This window comes from Oncorhynchus keta, chromosome 37 (assembly GCF_023373465.1).
Source record: "Oncorhynchus keta strain PuntledgeMale-10-30-2019 chromosome 37, Oket_V2, whole genome shotgun sequence".
In the NCBI taxonomy this organism is placed as follows: domain Eukaryota; kingdom Metazoa; phylum Chordata; class Actinopteri; order Salmoniformes; family Salmonidae; genus Oncorhynchus; species Oncorhynchus keta.
Window position 1 is genome coordinate 14,601,438 of NC_068457.1, and position 20,898 is coordinate 14,622,335.

Consider the following 20,898-nt stretch of genomic DNA (forward strand, 5'->3'; position numbering starts at 1 on the left):
TGAATACAGGGGGAACATTTTGGGAAAATTCAATACAACACATTACTCATTACTGGGTATGCTTGTAATTATTAAGGGCCGCAGAGTTTTTTAGGATTAAAAAAATGCAAGCAAAATCATAAAGGAAAACCTGGTTCAGCCTGCTTTCTACCAGACACTGGGAGATTAATTCACCTTTCAGGACGACAATAACCTGTTTTTCTACACTACAACGCCGGATTCCTGCCATAAACCCTGGACCATTACTACCTGAATGAATGACCCAGCCCCGAAGCTAGCCCTGAGCCAGGCGCATCTCCTGGCTAGCAAACAAAATGACCACAACTACATTACCTCTTTTGCCATCTGGCCCGGTCCCTTCGTCGACACGGCGCCCCGCCGCAACACCACGACTGGTCCGCAGACGTAATTCCATCCGCTGTGCCTTCAACTGGCCTTTGCCGGACGTCGGAGCAGACGCTTCTACTTACCCCGGCCTGCTAAACTTAAACGCCATTGCTCTAAATCGAAAGAACATTTCGATTTAGAGCAATAAAGAAATGGAATAAATTAACTGAGCAAACCAGAAACCTTTCAATATATACATTTAAACATCATTTTAAGGGCCTCCCGGGTGACGCAGTGGTTAAGGGCGCTGTACTGCAGCCCCAGCTGTGCCATCAGAGTCCCTGGGTTCGCGCCCAGGCTCTGTCGTAACCGGCCTTGACTGGGAGGTCCGTGGGGTGATGCACAATTGGCCTAGCGTCGCCCGGGTTAGGGTGGGCTTGGTCGGTAGGGGTGTCCTTGTCTCATCGTGCACCAGCGACTCCTGTGGCGGGCTGGGCACAGTGTGCGCTAGCCAAGGTGGCCAGGTGCACAGTGTTTCCTCCGGCGCATTGGTGCGGCTGGCTTCCGGGTTGGATGCGCACAGTGTTAAGAAGCAATGCGGCTTGGTTGGGTTGTGTATCGGAGGACGCATGACTTTCAACCTTCGTCTCTCCCGAGCCCGTACGGGAGTTGTAGCGATGAGACAAGATAGTAGCTACTACAACAATTGGATACCACGAAATTGGGGAGAAAAAGGGGTAAAATTAAAAATAAAATAAAAAAATAAAAAAACAACATCATTTTAAAACGATTTAAATGTAATAGATAGATGTTATGGAATTATAGTAGATGAAGAATCAATATTTGAGTATTTATTGGGTCATGTTAGTATATTATGTATGTTTGTAATAGTGTGTTATATGTGGAAATGTGTTCGTATTATAAATTGTATTTTAATATTTAAGGACTCTTGGAAGATTTGTCCAAATGGGGACGAAAAGAGATCCAAATCAAATCAAAATCAAGTCTCCTGCATGCTAGCGTAGCAATGACTACCCCGCGGCTTTCCTGTTCCATATATTGCTGTACACTGGACCCTATGATCCCTTGGCTACATAGCTGACGCCTGCTGGACTGTTCATTTATCACGGTACTCCACTTTGTTTACCTTTGTTTATCTGTCGGCCCTAGCCCCGAACTCAGGCCCTTTGTGTAGTTAACCGACCCTCTCTGCCCATTCATCACCATTTTACCTGTTGTTGTTGTCTTAGCTGATTAGCTGTTGTTGTCTTACCCGTTGTTGTCTTAGCTAGTTCTCCCAATCAACACCTGTGGTTGCTTTATGCCTCGCTTTATGTCTCTCTCAGATGTCAATATGTCTTGTATACTGTTTAGGATAGTTATCATTGATTTAGTTTACTGCGAACTCAGGTCCTGTGTGTAGTTAACCAACCCTCTCTGTCCATTCATCACCATTTTACCTGTTGTTGTTGTCTTAGCTGTACATGCCTCAGATACCTCCTTTGTCCCACCTCCCACACAAGTGATGACCTCACCCAGTATAACCAGCGTGTCCAGAGATGCAACCTCTCTTATCATCACTCAGTGCCTGGGCTTACCTCCACTGTACCCGCACCCCACCATACCCCTGTTTGCACATTATGCCCTGAATCTATTCTACCACACCCAGAAATCTTCTCCTTTTATTCTCTGTCCCCAACGCACTGTCCCCAACGCATTGTCGCATCCATCCTTATATCCTGGGGGACAAATCCCAGAACTAATATCCCTACAGGTCCAGGCTACATGTGGACATTGTGCAAACAAGGCCAGCTTGAGTGTAGTTACATTTATCAACAGAAAAAAATCAATGCGTGTGTTACAAAGACAAAACATTGCTTGCTGTAAACAGGCTGTCATATTGATTTGCTTGTAAAGACAGTATGCCTACACTTTACCTAAGATGTGTGTAGAGCACAGCCACAGATAGAACAATGTGCATGAACATCTTTGGTACAACGTCAGCTGTCCCAGAACTAGCATGGCATTCTATTCTATTTTTATAGTCTAAGGATTTGGCTGTCTAACCACACACTGACATGCACAGCTCTCTGGGTGAAGTGAGGTTCTGTCTTCAAGTCACCAGTGGGTGATGAAGTCCCTTCCTTCCATGTAATGTATTACAGGTTATGGGCAGGTGCAGTCAGGTGGCAGGTGGTGTGTATTGCTTGGCGCTCCATCCTGGATATGATAAAGTTTACCTCAAACCATGGGTCCAGCCGGCCGAGTTAAAATACATACAGGCAGATGTGAGATGCAGGAAGATGGCACTCTTTTCATGCCACAATTTTGTCTGGTGGTACATGTTAGTCATCATCCCTTCGTTTGGTGTCCCATATAAGACAGTTCGTTGACAAGTTTAAGGAATACACAGGGTCTGCCCCCCCCCCCCACACACACACTCCATGACAAACCACCACTCCTGTCCTCCATCTTGTGAAAAACCTGGTAGAGTTGATACACACAGCACTGATTCAATTAATTGATGTTAGGTGAATTCCAGGGCAAGCAAGTGATAGGATTTTGACCTATGACCAGGTCAATTGTGACCAACCTGAAGTGGAACTGGTGCCTGTCCACATACTGCCTCACCCTTCTGTCCCATGACACTGCTGAATAACAAATCCACCAGGTTTTGTAAGTAGCCTGTGAATGGAGTAATATAGTCATTCAATAAACATACTGTGGGAAAAATGAGTGAGTGACTGTAAGTACAGAATAGATTAAGGCCAGTGACCCTGACACCACAACTATAAAACCAGCTGTGTAAAGTTGTGTTGCTGAATGCTTGCTGACACATATTTGTAGCATGTTAGCTAAAGAAACTGGCACTCAAGCCCCCGAATGCTAGCTAGCTAGTTCTAACCTAGCCCTTGATCATGACTCCCAGTTCCATTACAATGAAGGCAGAGTGGCACAAGGGCCTAAGTTATCGAGAGCTAGTGCTAACCCAAACAACATGCCTGTTCTCATAAAAGTAGCTAGCTACCTAACTTGCAAATCCGGGTTAGTGATCAGAGTTTAAATGAATTGGCTAGCTAGCTAACGTTAGCTTGCAGGAATCTTATTAGTTAGTCAGTTTGAGTTGAAACATTATCTATCGATAGTAAGCTGAATAACAATAGATCCTATATCAAACCTTATCGTCAGGTGCAACATTAGCTATGCAAATCTTCCTCTCTATGACATAACATCACACATTAGGGAGAGGCTATGTATTTAGCTAGTTACGTTACAATATCATAGCTAGCTAGCTAGCTACTCACCACACACCAGTCACAGCTGTCATATCATATGTTTGTTGTATGTAATCCATTCCTTGCCATCTTGCACAATATTGTTTAATGCATTAGAAGTTTGCACCAACTTTATGGAAGCTTATTTTCACTCCTAAGCTGAGCAAGTGTGCGTGCGTTGCAGACTTGACAATATGTCTACAACATATGGCTGCTGGGTGTGGACCACACCTTGTTGTCTCTGGGCAATTGGACATCATTGGCAAAAGTGGGCATGTAAGTAATCCATACCCAACTTGATGCACTCACCTCCAAATCTCGTTTTGGACAATGCGGAGTTTAGGACAAAAATTATCATATTTACATTTTGTAGACAATTTTGACACTAGAATGAATGTTTCTGGCTCATATCGATACACATAGGAAATGTATAACGAGAAGTTTGCTCTGGGAGGCAGTTCCCTTTGTAAGAAAATGTCATCACAAATCTGGGAACAGCGCCGTTGCTGACTACTAGTGCCGTTGCTAACTACCAGAATCATTGCTAACTAGCATAGCTTGTCCCATTTTTGCAAACAATGATGGGATATTAGACTTCTGTTGTCTTAACCTCCATATATTGTCACTTAAAGTTTCCTTAACCCTAAGTCAGTTGCACAAAAGTTAAGGTGAATTTTCCCCTTTTATTAAGTTTAATATTAAGGGTTCCTAACTGCTTAATTTAATATGGATATCAATGTTAACAGCAATAGTGGAAGTGAATGTTGCTTTCTTCTGCCTTGGTTTCAAAAGGAAAACATCAACCAGCTAGATAGGTAGCTACAGTAGACGTGGTAACCAGATACTCTTTCTGCCGTACCTGCCTTCAAACTAACATCAAATCCCTTAAGTATGCCCTTACCTAGGTAAACCCTTAAGGGAAACACTTAAGATGTTTTATGCAACCGGGCCCCGACACTGGACTTGTCGTTAGAGCAATTTCTGGAAAGCTCTTTAGCTCTGGTTTTACCGTATTTAGCTGTAATTTTCCAAGCTACAGCTCTAGTGGCTCATGAGTCTTAAAGGAGAAGGCGACCATTGCCGTGGCTACCCCTTGTAATTCCACAAGTCATTCAACTGTGATTTTGACAAGAAAAAATAGCTAAAATGATTGCTTTTGCTCCCAAATGCAATACTACCCGGAAAATGACAAAGACCCGAGTTGGCACAAACATTACTCCATACTATGCTACACTGCATATCCTCCTCCTTCCATACGGAGAATCAATATGGCTTAGTAACATGCTGTCAATCTATGATGAGCTAAAGCCATATTCCGTACACTCCGCTCAGGTCATGGACTCTCATAATAAGTTTAATACCCAGGATTTAACTGGTGGCTAATCAATTTCTAACTCATAGTTATTTATCTAGCACATGGAGCCCCAGAGGAGGCGAGGCCCACACTCCAGCATTAAGGGATCAGAGTGAAGAGGTAATTACTAGGACAGGGAGTGAGCCGGGACAAACATAAGCAATGCTGAGCTGACAACACACACACACACACACACACACACACACACACACACACACACACACACACACACACACACACACACACACACACACACACACACACAGAGAGAGTGAGCGAGAGCGCGAGAGAGAGAGAGAGAGAGAGAGAGAGAGAGAGAGAGAGAGAGAGAGAGAGAGATTCTGTCTTACTGTACTAATGATTTGTTGTTCCCAAATGTCAGAAGCAGCATTGAGTTCAGTAGATAAGAACAAGACGTCCTCAAAGCATCATGAAAAGATTCTGCGATTATCCGCTGGATTGACATCCTAATGATTAGTACACATTTCAACTAAAATATATACGAAGTGCATCATTTCATAGTCTATAGTTGCAATGGATATTTTTTTGCACAACATAACTCTGCATGTTTTGCAATAGCAAAAGCAGCACTGGTACGTAACAGGGTCTTTGATGGCAGATACAGGGAACGAAGGCTGTTTTCCTGCTCGCCCAGAGGGATATGATCAAGACATTCAGTAGAAGCTTCATCTTTTCTGCAGACTGTCCTCCAGTCATATGCTAGCTACCTCTTCGGGAATGCCCTACTTCTGCCTTTCCTTTCTGCAATAATGAGGTAGCTAACATATCATCTTCGCTATGGTCGCAGGGACTTTTAATGGATGATTCCACATTATGTAGATACATAATGTAGATTAGAATTTATTTAAATGTTCCAATGTCATGATTGTTTTCCACAGTGTAATTGGTGGAGCAGGGAGATAACTGGGCATAGTTTTCCGTCTGAAAGGTGATTGTGTTGGGAATGATGTATGAAGGAGTTTGCAAGGCATTGATGGTGTTGTGGTTCACTCTATGGTATGAAATTAACTCACCACACATCCATACACGAGCACACAAGCGATCACACACACACACACACACACACACACACACACACACACACGCACGCACGCACGCACGCACGCACGCACGCACGCACACACACACACACACACCACACAGTGATAGACAGATAATGGGAGGGATGTAGAGAGAGAAAAATAGACAGAACGAGAGAGAAACATTGACATACCCCATGCAGTGCAAACACCTGACTCATTTCATGCAGGCACAAACATGTTCAAATTACTGCTCCTATTTGCTAATTTGTGCTTTCTCCAGACGTCCCGCTGGGCCTGTTCAAAGGGGAATGGGTCAATGCAAATGTGCAAAAGAGAGTTCACTCTGTACTAATCGACTAATCAACCTTATTAATGGATAACTAGCGAGTTGTCCATTCATTCAAACAGTCAGATGCCATAGATAGGGATTTTACTATTCAGTTTGCTAACCAACAGTTAGTATGAGTAACCATGTTAGCCAGATTATTCTCAAGGAGTAAGATAATATCATATTGATATTCTAAGACCAGGGCCCATATTCATAAAGCTTCTCAGTGCAGGAGTGCTGATCTAGGATCAGGTCCCCTGTTCATTCATTATAATATAAAAGGCCGAACTGATCCTAAATCAGCACTCTTAATCTGAGACAATTTAAAAATACAGACCAAGAAGTATTTATACAATGAAATTTGTTCAGTGGAAAAATCCTTCAGCTTGAAAATCATCAAATCAAATCAAAAGTATTTATAAAGCCCTTCTTACATCAGCTGATATCTCAAAGTGCTGTGAAGAAACCCAGCCTAAAACCCCAAACAGCGAGCAATGCAGGTGTAGAAGCACGGAGGCTAGGAAAAACTCCCTAGAAAGGCCAGAACCTAGGAAGCATGTGACAATTGTTCATAACCTCCCCAAAAAAGGAAATAGGGTTGGCACAAAATGGCACCGGGTTATGTTAATTGAAGTGATTCTGTGGCTGGAAAAAAATGTTTTCTATCTTGGTATTGTACTTTTTCATAACTGTCTTGAATTGAAAAAAACTCCATCTATCTAATAAAGGCTTCAGCGGCTTGCCTGAGTCCGACACATGATTAAATATGTATGAGGCCTAGGCAGTCTCCGGTAAACAAAGATGAATGCCGAATGTGATCCGCTAATATAGAAATGGAAACGGGAATTATCATCTTCTCATTTCATCTATCGACACGCATCGCCCAAAAGCCATTGTGTTCCAGAAACTCCAAGGATGTAAGAATGAAACCGGCCTCTCTCGAACCCTTTCAGCATGCAGAATGTCATCAGTGGAGTGCATGGGTACAAAGCAGACTGGCACCTTAGATTAATTTCACTGGTTCGCTCCTCTGCAAAATAATTCATTTACTTGTTATTTAATGTCACTGCTGCTATATGGCAGGGACAATAGCCTGGTCCAGGCACAGGGCCAGAGGCAGTATAAGAACTGTAATTTTAGAATATTGCTTAGCAAGGGCACCTTATGCTTGACCTGCCATTGCTGTTCCTAGCTTTTCCCAGATAGGAATGTAACATAAAATCCACTGGCAATAAATGACTGTGCAGCTTAATAGAAGAACATAAAGCAATCCAAAATGGAGCTACGGAGGAGTTTACTTTATGTTATTGTTTTTACCCTTTCACTTTAGGTAGTGTTGCTACATATAGGTAACTGACAAAATAAAGGAAACACCAACATAAAGTGTCTTAATAGAGCGTTGGGCCACCATGAGCCAGAACATCTTCAATGCACCTTGGCATAGATTCTACATGTGTCTGTAACTCTATTGGAGGGATGCGATATTATTCTTCCATGAGAAATTCCATAATTTGTGGTTTGATGGTGGTGGAAAACGCTGTCTCAGGCGCCGCTCCAGAATCTCCCATATGTTTTCAATTGGGTTAAGATCTGGTGACTGATACGGCCATGGCGTTTGGTTTACATCGTTTTCATGTTCATCCAACCATTCAGTTACCACTCGTGCCCCATGGATGGGGGCAATTTCATCCTAACCATGGTAGCAAAATAATTGCCTGTCAGTCATTCTTATATATGACCCTAAGCATGATGGAATATGAATTGTTTAATTAACCCAGGAATTGCACCTGTGTGGAAGCACCTGCTTTCAATATACTTTGTATCCCCCATTTACTGAAGTGTTTCCATTATTTTGGCAGTTACTTGTATCTTGTCACTTTCCTTCCTTGCCACTTTACTTCCCTTTTATAACTACTGACTAGTTAGTGGATACACAGTATCATCAACATAACCTCATTGGATCTGGACATAACATGGATCAAATTTGCTTCTTATTTCCACCTGTCTGTATGGATATCTGTTGGACAGTGCTATCTAGTTTAAGTTTACCACAAAACAAGGTCATCTTAATATTAAGTCAAATAATATGAATATGAATCTCAAATCGTGAAAATAGTACCCTGATTAGACTCAAACACATGTGTAATCGCTAAATGTGGTGTGGTGGTGTGTTTATGGACATTCAATCAATGCTTATCCCAGTCTGCTGTCCCCACATGCTTCAAGAGGGCCACCATTGTTCCTGTTCCCAAGAAAGCTAAGGTAACTGAGCTAAACGACTACCGCTCCTTAGCACCACGTCATCATGGAGTGCTTTGAGAGACTAATCAAGGACCATATCACCTCCACCCTACCTGACACCCTAGACCCCCTCCAATTTGCTTACCGCCCCAACAGGTCCACAGACGATGCAATCGCAACCACACTGCACACTGCCCTAACCCATCTGGACAAGAGGAATACCTATGTGAGAATGCTGTTCATCGACAACAGCTCAGCATTTAACACCATAGTACCCTCCAAACTCGTCATCAAGTTCGAGGCCCTGGGTCTCGACCCCACCCTGTGCAACTGGGTACTGGACTTCCTGACGGGCCACCCCCAGGTGGTGAGGGTAGGTAACAACATCTCCACCCAGCTGATCCTCAACACAAGGGTGCGTTCTGAGCCCTCTCCTGTACTCCCTGTTCACCCACGACTGCGTGGCCATGCACGCCTCCAACTCAATCAGCAAGTTTACGAACGACACTACAGTGGTAGGCTTGATTACCAACAATGACGAGACGGCCTACAGGGAGGAGGTGAGTGCCCTCGGAGTGTGGTGTCAGTAAAATAACCTCACACTCAACGTCAACAAAACAAAGGAGAGGATGGTGGACTTCAGGAAACAGCAGAGGGAGCACCCCCCCTATCCACATCGACGGGACAGTAGTGGAGAGGGTAGTAAGTTTTAAGTTCCTCGGCATAGACATCACGGACAAACTGAATTGGTCCACCTACACAGACAGCATTATGAAGAAGGCGCTGCAGTGCCTCTTCAACCACCGGAGGCACTCACAAACTTTTACAGATGCACAATCGAGAGCATCCTGTCAGGCTGTATCACCGCCTGGTACGGCAACTGCTCCGCCCACAACCGTAAGGCTCTCCAGAGGGTAGTGAGGTCTGCACAATGCATCACCGGGGGCAAACTACCTGCCCTCCAAGACACCTACCCCACCCGATGTCACAGGAGGGCCATAAAGATCATCAAGGACAACAACCACCCGAGTCAATGCCTGTTCACCCCGCTATCATCCAGAAGGCGAGATCAGTACAGGTGCATGAAAGCAGGGGCCGAGAGACTGAAAAACAGCTTCTATCGCAAGACCATCAGACTGTTTTAAACAGCCACCACTAACATTGAGTGGCTGCTGCCAACATACTGACTCAACTCCAGCCACTTTAATAATGGAAATTGATTTTAAAAATCACTGCCACTATCAATAGCCACATTTCATCTCAAAATGCCATCATCTAATATAATGTTTACACTAGCCACTAAACTATGCCACTTTGTTTACATTACTCATCTCATATGTATATACTGTACTCTATCATCTACTGCATCTTGCCTATGCCGTTCTGTACCATCACTCATTCATATATCTTTATGTACATATTCTTTGTCGCTTTACACTTGTGTGTATAAGGTAGTAGTTGTGGAATTGTTTGGTTAGATTACTCGTTGGTTATTACTGCATTGTCGGAACTAGAAGCACAAGCATTTCGCTACACTCGCATTAACATCTGCTAACCATGTGTATGTGACAAATAATATTTGATTTGATTTAAATGTGAATCCCTTTACGTATACGTCAAGTTTGAACTTACTTAAAAAAAAAATACCTTGTCAGATAATAGACTTATCCTCTTTAGAAGCCTCAGTGAGGAGGAAGGAGAAAAGCTAATTAGTGTGTTTTAGTGTGTTCAATGTATTTATTCCCACTCCCAAGAGACAGGAGACCTATGCACTTTTCTCATTACATCGCCTCTTTAGAATGTAAAGGCTGATTGTGGAAAGAAACAGACATCACAGCAGGCAGCCCAGATATGGCCCTTTGGAAATGTGACAGTCGCTTCCCCTCCTAGGAAAAAAAGTCCTCATTTAAAAAGTGTGCCTTGGCAAAGAGAGACATATTTGAAAAGGTTTTCAGAGACGTGCTTAAAAGGCTTTGAAAGCACCTGCAGTTCGTCTAAGACTACGCTCACAATGAATTTACTCAGTACATTTTCCTTCTATAATACAAGCATTAGTGAGTATGTACATTCCACTTTGCCAGTGTTGAATCACTCAGTGGGTTGGTAGTTTGCCGCAAAGGGATGTAAAGCATGCATTTCCATCGATGTTTGCTCTTATTGTTACAGTACATTTGCATATTGAATAGCCCACCGTGTACAGTAGTGCTATCTTTTACTGCTCTGAACATAGACTTATTGCATATACACATTGTGGGAGAGGCACTTAGGCACAGATGTCTGGGGTATGTTTGGAGTGATTATAATGATGACAGTCCTTTTTTTCTGCGTCTGACTGGATGTGGCAGTAATTACATAGGAGATATTAGCTATTAAAGTTACATTAGTCACAGAGGTTACATTAAAACACAGGGAACCGTCTGACATGTTGGCAAAAACCAACTAAAATGGCTGCATCTGATTCATCTATATCATTTTTGGTCCATTTCATTTCAATATGATGTATTATGGAATGTTTCAGTTTGATACGTTATCCCTTTATAAATATAGCATGCTTTATAGTATTCTTATTGCTACTGTTCCTGTTGTGAAAAACAATCAGGACTGAGAGGCAATTTTGATATAACTAATAAATAAAATGTGTGATTAACGTCTATACTAATTCATCTATTTGTTTATAGCCCCATAAAAATAATCTAAATTGAATGTAGTAGATATCTGAATTCTGTGGATTGCTTCGTTGTTTTTACTACTAAGGATACTTCTCTGGTAAACTTATTTTCATCTGCTTTTTACGTTGTAATACATTTCAGTACAGGATATGAATTTAGAAGCTTCTATCCAGATAGAGAACATTGTAATGTTTACTGAATGGGACCACTTTGCTCAGGGCTTACCCAGAGGCAGCAATAATGCAATGAAAAAGCTCTGTGGAAACTATACAGCCAGTGAGACAGGAGGGCCTTGGGCCATCAACATAGAGATTGCCTCATCTTACCTTAAAGAAAATCTAGGATTCAGAAGATTGAGATAAGATTAAAAGAGATTAATATGAACTCATCATACAAGTGTTTCCTTTATACCTTCCCAGATAAAATAGAACAGGAATTCAAACACTCGGGCATAGAGCTTCTAAGAGCACAAAAACTAAATAATCAATATATTCATACAGTGGTTAAAAATGAGTACAGCTTCACGTCACATGATGGGATGTCACCTGTAGTCTAAACAGCCATTTTCATGTGTAGAGGCATGACAAAGGTCTGCACTGCCAGGTTCCAAAATCACTACCTCTTTATCCATGTCACAAAGCAATGGATATGCAGTCACACCAACTCAATTCTCTGTGGATGGAGATGTCCTCGCCCACACATGATACATTCATGCCGTCTCAACTGGTGAGGGACTAGTTGCACCAGCCATATCGCCACTGGAGCAGTGGCAGCCAGGGCCTACTGTATGACCTGCGTTGGCTCTGGGGACCCTGTTTACAGGCCGCCATTGTTCCTACACACCGAGAGGAAAATACTAGAGGGAGCGCCGGGGGGGCCACAAATGTGCCAAACACGGAGCCCCAGAGGGCACTTTGATTGGGCAGAAATTCATGTCAGGAACCCCTTGCTTTGTCTCAGTTTGTCAAGTGAAGCTGAGAGCCTGGGATCACACCTGTGAGCACTTGAAACTGTGCTCTGGCATTTCGACCATGCAAGTTATCGCAGGCTCGCCGGCACTTAGTTGAAAAGTCTTTCTAGTGTCAGATATTTCAAGATGAGTACCTGTTAAATTGTTCGTATGTAACACGACATTTTTATTACATCATTGTATACATGGAATAAAACAGCAACTTGTCGAAAACAATCAAAACTTCACCTTGTTTCCAATTTGGAAATCTGCATCTTACGGCTCCAAAATCACGTAGGTCTACTGTCTTTCCAGCTCTTCAGTCTTCAGAGCTTTGTGTATCCAATGTATTGCCAGCTGGCTCAGGGCTGTAGCCTCGAGCTCGATAGTAGGCCCAGGAAAGTGCCTTAATACTTACTGTTATTGCTCTAGGCAAGCATTAATTCCCGAGACCGTATTAGATTTGAAACTTTGGATTTGCCTAGGTCAATTTATAATTAAACAGCTCCTCTGAATGACGATATGAAGCACTGTCAATGCCGTTTAGATACCCGCCAGGCCCACCTACAGCGGTACCCACTAGTGCTTTCATACTGAGGATGAATATTTCATTTGTGGTGAGGGGAACCATTTCTGAATCAGAAAATGTCATAGTATAGTGAACATCAACAGGCATTGAGCATGGGAACCAAATGTCAGGCGATTCCCCAACCACCACACATTGGAAATTACCTGTCCTGGGACCAACTGGTGGATGGCTTGAGACTTGCAATTGTAATGTCAAAAACAATTTGACTATTCCCTGGACAGTTGAACCACATAGGTTACTGTTGGTGGGACATATCGTCAATTGGTAGATTGGGAAAATGGATGCTGTCAAGTGTATGATTACCACAAGTGTTGAGTTTCAGTATCAGTGTGTTTTAACTTATATTGCCCTTGGCTGTTAAGCTAAATTAATTTCATGTGTTAGTGTACAAATATGAAACATTGCCTAGCTAGCATGTAACTTGAATCTCTTCTTTTGAGGCATTAACATGTTTGGGTGGCTCTGTTGTACCTCTGCTCCCATTTGGAATAGAAGGCATTGATAACCAAATGAAGATGATCGGAGAGTGCCTGGGATAATGTGTGTGCTGGCTGAACGAACTGGCCCACTGTGTTGGGAAAACTCAGAGGGAGTGCTATCAAAAGGAGAGATAAACCTGTCCAATAGCTACAGTGCTTTTTATTCTGCCATAATGACTTCTCTCTCTTTCTCCCATTCTCTCTCTCTCTCTTTCAAGCTCTCTCTCTTTTTCTGTCTCTCTCTACCTCTCTCTACCACTCTCACTCTCTCTGTTCTTCGTCTCTCTCTCTCTCTCTCTCTCTCTCTCTCTCTCTCTCTCTCTCTCTCTCTCTCTCTCTCTCTCTCTCTCTCTCTCTCTCTCTCTCTCTCTCTCTCTCTCTCTCTCTCTGTCTTTAACAGACCAATTTTATGAAATCCCACAGAGATTTGAGATAATTCAATTTCCATCCTCCCTAACACTTCTGTGCACCTTGCTGCAAGTTGACATCTTATTATTGGGATCCCTTTCCATGCTAAATCACATCAGAAAATATACCCCCAAAAATGAAATACCACTGTAGCACCTCTGAAGTTTTTGCAGATCAATTGTATTGTCACAGATCCCTCCGGAACTTTCATTGTGCACACCTGGCCCCTAGTCTCACTGATTAGTAATTGTATAAGTGTGCAGTTTGTTTACCATTGCCCTTTCGATTATTTTCACCATGTCCGTTGGTGTGTGTGAGTAGTTGTGCTGTATGTTTTGGCTTTCGTACCATTGTGGATTGCGCAGATGATTACGAGTCTCGTCCCGTGTGTTATTCATTCTGCGTGTGTTATTTATTCAAGGTACTCCTCACTCTTTTGTTTGGGTTTTAACCCTGTGTGTTGTATACGTGTTTGTTTGGTCTTCTGGGTAAGAAATAAAAAGCCCTATTACCCATTCCTGCGCCTGTCTCACGAATCATTCATACCAGCGTGACATGTATGTATGCCTATTGCAGGTCAACTAAGATCCAGGAAAACATAGCAGCATTATTTGACTGTGTCAAGAGCAACAACTAATGATAAACAATAACATCATTTAAGTTAATTAGATTTGTTTTTTGAGAAAATTCAAGAAAATAGCATGCCGTTTCAGCTTTTCATCCTATTTGACTTGTTCTTTTTCTGAGTGCGATAACGGTCCTCCTACACCAGTTTTCCAACTGTCTGAATATTCTTCCATAAACGGATGAGTGGACATGCCAAAGAGTCTTTGGTGAGCTGTCACTGACAAAGCCACTTCAACCAAATGTGTCGTATCTGTCTGCCATTTCACAACATTGGTGGAGTGAAGCGTACAAGGGACAATGTCCATTTTCTTTTAATATGTCAAAGCTGATGCTGTCTCAATCATGCCATCACTTTGATGTGGGCATAAACTGTAGCCTAAGCAGGATTTCTATCCAAAACTCTGGATGTGCCAGGTGCATACTGGAAACTTGGTTATAGCCTACTGTCCTGATTAATCAAGGTGATCATAGTTGGTGGTTACTTGAATGTCAGTAAGTTTCAGAATACTTAAAAACCCAAGTGAATTAATGATGTTCACTCGTGTCATAGATACCTGTTTCTGTTACTGTACACAGTGACTTATTTAGTCTCCAGCCCATTAGGTTATTTCCTGAAATACATTTTGGTTTCAGTCACAAGATGAAGGAGAAGGGTAATATTTCTGTCTCCCTGTCTTCCCGAATCTGCATGTCCTCTGTGAACCACATCTCATCATTCGATCAGCTGGTCATAGTACCTGTGAAATAATCTACCAATACCGAACAGAGATTTTAAGAATAACAGCAGTGGGTATTGAATGATCGTACCTTTCCCGAAAAACACACCACATATGGTTTGGATTACCCCTGCCTTCAAATCTATGTCCCTCACTCCACCTCCCCAACCCACCCACAACCTTTATTATTTTCTTTTCTTTGCCCTCAGTAAAATGACACTCCTTTTCTCCTGTGTTGCTCTGTCGTCTCACTGTCTGTCCTTAAACATCTCTCTCTTGGTTTCTGGCTCAGCCAACTCCGCTGCACCGTGACCTGGACGTCTTCTGCTTGGTTTACACAGCCACTCTGTGAAACGGATGCCTACAGTATCTACTAGTTCCTATGCACTGATTAGATTGATTCAGTGAGCCAGTCCATAGAATTTCTCCACAATAGACAGACTTTTCTCTCCCCAACACACATGTGCTGGTTGCATTTCATTTCAATGTAATGGACGTGCCTGGCTCCAATTGGTCTTCACCACTTCCTCTTCCTTAAAATAAAAAAATGTCTGGACCTTTCTCTCCTGCATCAGTGATAATAATTCATTCAAAAATACATTTCTAGATTAAAGAAATTATTTAAAGAAATGTAAATACATTTTGACACCTGCGACCATATCCCTTTGTGGGATATGAGAAAAATCATTGAAGACGGATATGTTTGCATGTTGTTGTTTTTTAAAGAAGGAACTACCTAGTGCTCATACTGTTGCTCTTCCTCTTAATTCACTAAGTGGTACAGTAAAATACAAAAATCTCAAGATGCCTCAGTCCTGGATCTGAAACACTTCGTCAGAAATAAGTTCTAGAGCTGTGAAAAGCAATGTGAATTATAGTGAAATTGTCTAAATAAATGTGATACTCAAGTGTCGGCCCAATACTTTGATGTATCCTATGTCCAATTGACATAGCGGTCTCATCAGTGTCCACTGTGTTTACTGGACTGGAGACAATGGGCTGTGCCAAAAGCCTGGGTCTGTCACCATCATGACAGGCCTGCCACTTCTCATTTGGACACAAGTACTATCCCAATTGGGCAAGGATCACATTACTGGTTGTGAACAGCTGACGCTGCACAATAGCAACTTTGCCTGACTAGTCTGGGATTTCAACGGAGGTCTCTAATCGCTCTAATTCTGAATCAGTCTGGAACACTCCAAAGGATGTGTTCACTATGGTGTATTCATCTTTAGCTGAACTAATGTTGAACCCTTTATCAGCGAAGGGGTGAATCACAATTGGTGGAGAGAGGTTTGAGGATTTTGTGCTTGCTGCTTCACAGCATAATTTGTTCACTGTCTCTCAGAATACCTTTCCGACTGTGACTTCCCATGATGTTTGACATAATTTCTTAAATGTATGTCACAACTGGTGCACTTTAAGAGTGAAAGGGACAATCTGGGATTGTTACAACCATTTTTGGACTTTTAGAGGAATGATAGATATATAGCAATTGGTTATTGAAGAATATGACTTATAAATGCCTCTTGAACTTAGTTCAACTGTCTTACTCAATTCCTCAACTGGTGACCAATGAAGTGGTGAGGTGACACTTTGTTGTTTGTATACCAGTTTGCCCCTTTAAGTTACATAACAATTGATAATTGTGAGACAGTAATACAACATCATTGAAAAAATAACAAATAAACAAAAGACAAACATTCTCATGACAAGTCTCATAATGCAATATAACTTAATCATAATGCATTGGCATTGTACAGATCAGCATTATGTAAATTGTAAAGTGTTACCATAATTCCACTCAATACAAAAAGCCATTGCAGGTATAATCTTTGCAATTAACTTCAATCTATTCAAACTGAATCAATTCACCATACAAGTATGATAATGAGAAATCCCAATGAGCCAGTGCTCTCCTTATTCATCCCATTGTATTTAAGATATACTGTATTGCACTGGGACTTAGGGAACTCAATTTGTGCCTGTGGTTAATAAAATAACTGTGAAAACGCCTCTACTACCCTTTCATAAATTCAATTTATGATTACCTGGGGAAGACGAGGCTATGCCCTTCTGTTTTGAGCCAGTTTGTAGAATACCGGTCATACTCATTAAATTAAACAAATATTATGTATTTCTCAGAGGGTTTGTGTTGTATCCAGTACTTTGTGTTTCACCAATCTACGTTGGAATAGCAAACTTAAACTTCAGTGTCTTTATGTAGGTCATGGAGACCTGTGAGCTGAATAACCGTGAACATTTCCAAAAAACGTCTCGTTTATTGACTGCTTTTTCAAGCAACTACTAAAAAAAAGCCTACTTAGAAATATGTTTTCTGGTTGATGATTGCATATTGAGCGATGTGCGCTGAGAGTCGGGAAGCATGTTCAGGGAGTGAGTGTTTTAATAAATAAACACAACACAATACAAAACAAAAAAAGAAACACGGACAACACACAGACATGACACAGGAACAGAAACAATGACGCCTGGGGAAAGAACCAAAGGGAGTGACATAATTAATATCACCTGATTGAGCTAATCATGTAAATGTAATTAACTAGACAGTGGGGGCACCACGAAATAATATTTATAGAGCTGTTATCTTCCGAATAAACTCTTAAAGACCTAGTAATATTTTACATCAATAGCAGTCACTATTAATCGTCACCTTAATACAGTCTCATCTGAAAGTTGTAAATTCTTGGTGATCTTCAAGAACCCTGGCTAACAAGTTGAATCAGCAATACAAAATTGGGTTTAATTATTTATTTACTAAATACCTAACTAATCACACAGAATTACACATACACATAATGAATCAACTTGATTAGAAATTACGTCATAAAGGAAAACGTCCCTAGCGGGCGGAACAGATATGGCAGCTTGTTACACAAAAGAAAAGGGGCTGGGTTTGAGTGAAAGAGCGGGAAGACTGAGGAACAAAGGGCGAAGCTGTGCTATCGTAAATACAGTATCTTATGCATTCTAAATTACCACCCATTTGGAAAAGGAAAATGCAATAAATATTTACTCTGCGCTGCGCTTCGGTAGGTTGGTGGTAGATGGAAGGCCGTGTTGCCCAACCGAGTCCTTTGTCCTTTGAAGAATGTCTCTGGTGGACAATTGGATATGTTGTAATAACGTCGTTGTGTGATAGAAAGGATACTCTGTCTGTTCTTTCCTAACCCTCGTTTGCATTTGCTGTTGCTAACTCAACAGCTAGGAGGTATCACTTCTGTAGTGAATAAGAGTTCAAAGTTCATACCATTCGCAACCAAAGCTCACTCTGATGTTGGCTTCGTTCTGTAGTTATTATCTGAACGATTCTGACATCGGACCGTCGTCCTCACATCCTCAGAACAGGAGGTTATATTGTCGTCAAGGCTTTATATAGGAAGGGAGAAAAGAGGTGTGTTTCATAGTTTACAACCTATGTCTCTTCACGTGGGCGGGCCACTGAGTCGGGCCTAATTCACTCGTGAAAACCCAAATCTCACATTTTAGAAGCTAAAATCACATTTCATTCCATCACAAATAATTTCATATTCAAACATTTATATTGAACAACAATTCCATGTGAATCAGATAACTCTGATGTGTAGACTTTCAACTGTAGAGTTTATGTCATCTTATCATTGATGAGAATGTCTCAGATGACAACCGAACTGACAACATACTCATTTAGTACCACAGCATATGTTCAATTGGTCGGATTACCAGAATATAGTTAATTTCCCCCCACCTTCTGATGTTCCCAGAATCTCTATGTTAACCAATGTGTTTGCAAATGTAACATCAGTAGGGTAGAGAGAGGAAAAAGGGGGGAAGAGGTATTTATGACTGTCATAAACCTACCCCCAGGCCAACGTCATGACAGCAGGTTGTCACAATGAGGTGATGGAGCCCAGGTGAGTGTCATAATGCACTGATGCGCGTAACAATGGTGACATATGTGCTCCATAACGAGCAGCCTGGTGACCTAGAGGCCGGAGAAGGAGCACACGTGACAGTACCCCCTCCCGACGCGAGGCTCCAGCCGCAGGATGCCAACCAAGATGACGATCCCGGGGATCAGGAGCGGACCGGTCACCTCTGCTAAGGCGCGGGAAGCTGTCCATCCAGCTATAGCGTGGGAGCATGGCAACCTAGAGCACTGGAGAGAGAGCATACGTGACCGTACCACCTCCGCAGGACACCAACCACAGGGATGATCCCGGGGTTCAGGAGCGGACCGGTCGCCTCCACTGAAGTGTAGAAACCTGACGAACCAGCTAACCAGTTACCTTGGTCGAGGCATGGGAAACTGTTCACCCAGCTGAGCGAGCCTATCAAGCCTGCTGAGGCATGGTAGCCTGTCGAGCCAGTTGAGGCATGGCAGCCTGTCGAGCCAGCTGAGGCATGGCAGCCTGTCGAGCCAGCTGAGGCATGGCAGCCTGTCGAGCCAGCTGAGGCATGGCAGCCTGTCGCCAGCTGAGGCATGGCAGCCTGTCGAGCCAGCTGAGGCATGGCAGCCTGTCCCAGCTGAGGCATGGCAGCCTGTCGAGCCAGCTGAGGCATGGTAGCCTGTCGAGCCAGTTGAGGCATGGCAGCCTGTCGAGCCAGCTGAGGCATGGCAGCCTGTCGAGCCAGCTGAGGCATGGCAGCCTGTCGAGCCAGCTGAGGCATGGCAGCCTGTCGAGCCAGCTGAGGCATGGCAGCCTGTCGAGCCAGCTGAGGCATGGCAGCCTGTCGAGCCAGCTGAGGCATGGCAGCCTGTCGAGCCAGCTGAGGCATGGCAGCCTGTCGAGCCAGCTGAGGCATGGCAGCCTGTCGAGCCAGCTGAGGCATGGCAGCCTGTCGAGCCAGCTGAGGCATGGCAGCCTGTCGAGCCAGCTGAGGCATGGCAGCCTGTCGAGCCAGCTGAGGCATGGCAGCCTGTCGAGCCAGCTGAGGCATGGCAGCCTGTCGAGCCAGCTGAGGTATGGCAACTTGTCGATCCCGCTGAGGTATCGAAACCCGTCGAGCCAGCTGAGGCATGGCAGCCTGTCGAGCCAGCTGAGGCATGGCAGCCTGTCGAGCCAGCTGAGGCATGGCAGCCTGTCGAGCCAGCTGAGGCATGGCAGCCTGTCGAGCCAGCTGAGGTATGGCAGCCTGTCGAGCCAGCTGAGGTATGGCAACTTGTCGATCCCGCTGAGGTATCGAAACCCGTCGAGCCAGCTGAGGCAGGGGAACCCGTCGAACCCGCAGAGGCCTGGGAATCCGTCAAACCGGCTGAGGCCTCCCAGGTTGTTCCGGTTCTGACACCCGGACCGGACATCACCTCCAAAACAAAAAACAACAACATAAAAACACACCCTGATGCTTCCCTTTGGTTGAGTGTCATTCTGTAACGATGCGCGCTGAGAGTCGGCAAGCAAGTTCAGGGAGTGAGTGTTTTAATAAATTTACAAAATAAAATAAGAAACATGGACAATGTACAGACATGACACAGAAACAATGACACCTGGGAAAGGAACTAAAGGGAGTGACATATAAAGGGCAGGTAATGGAGTCCATGTGAGTGTCATAATGTGCTGATGCGCGTAACGATGGTGACAGGTGTGCACCATAATGAGCAGCCTGGTGACCTAGAGGCCGGAGAGGGAGCACACGTGACACATATAGCATTCAGCCATTCCTCAAAATGGGATTAGAGTCATATAATCTAGCAAATGTGAAAGGGTATGAAAGAAATATGCATACAGGATACTTACAGGCTGACTACACTTCTCACATCACGTGCGCTCACGTTGCAAAAATTGAACCCACACTGCTCGCTCGCGCCAACGAGTGTCTGCGTTGCCAAGGGCTAAAATAGAAGTCAGTTCTATTTGTGATGCAGATCGAGCTGCAAGTCCTGCCACTCCCA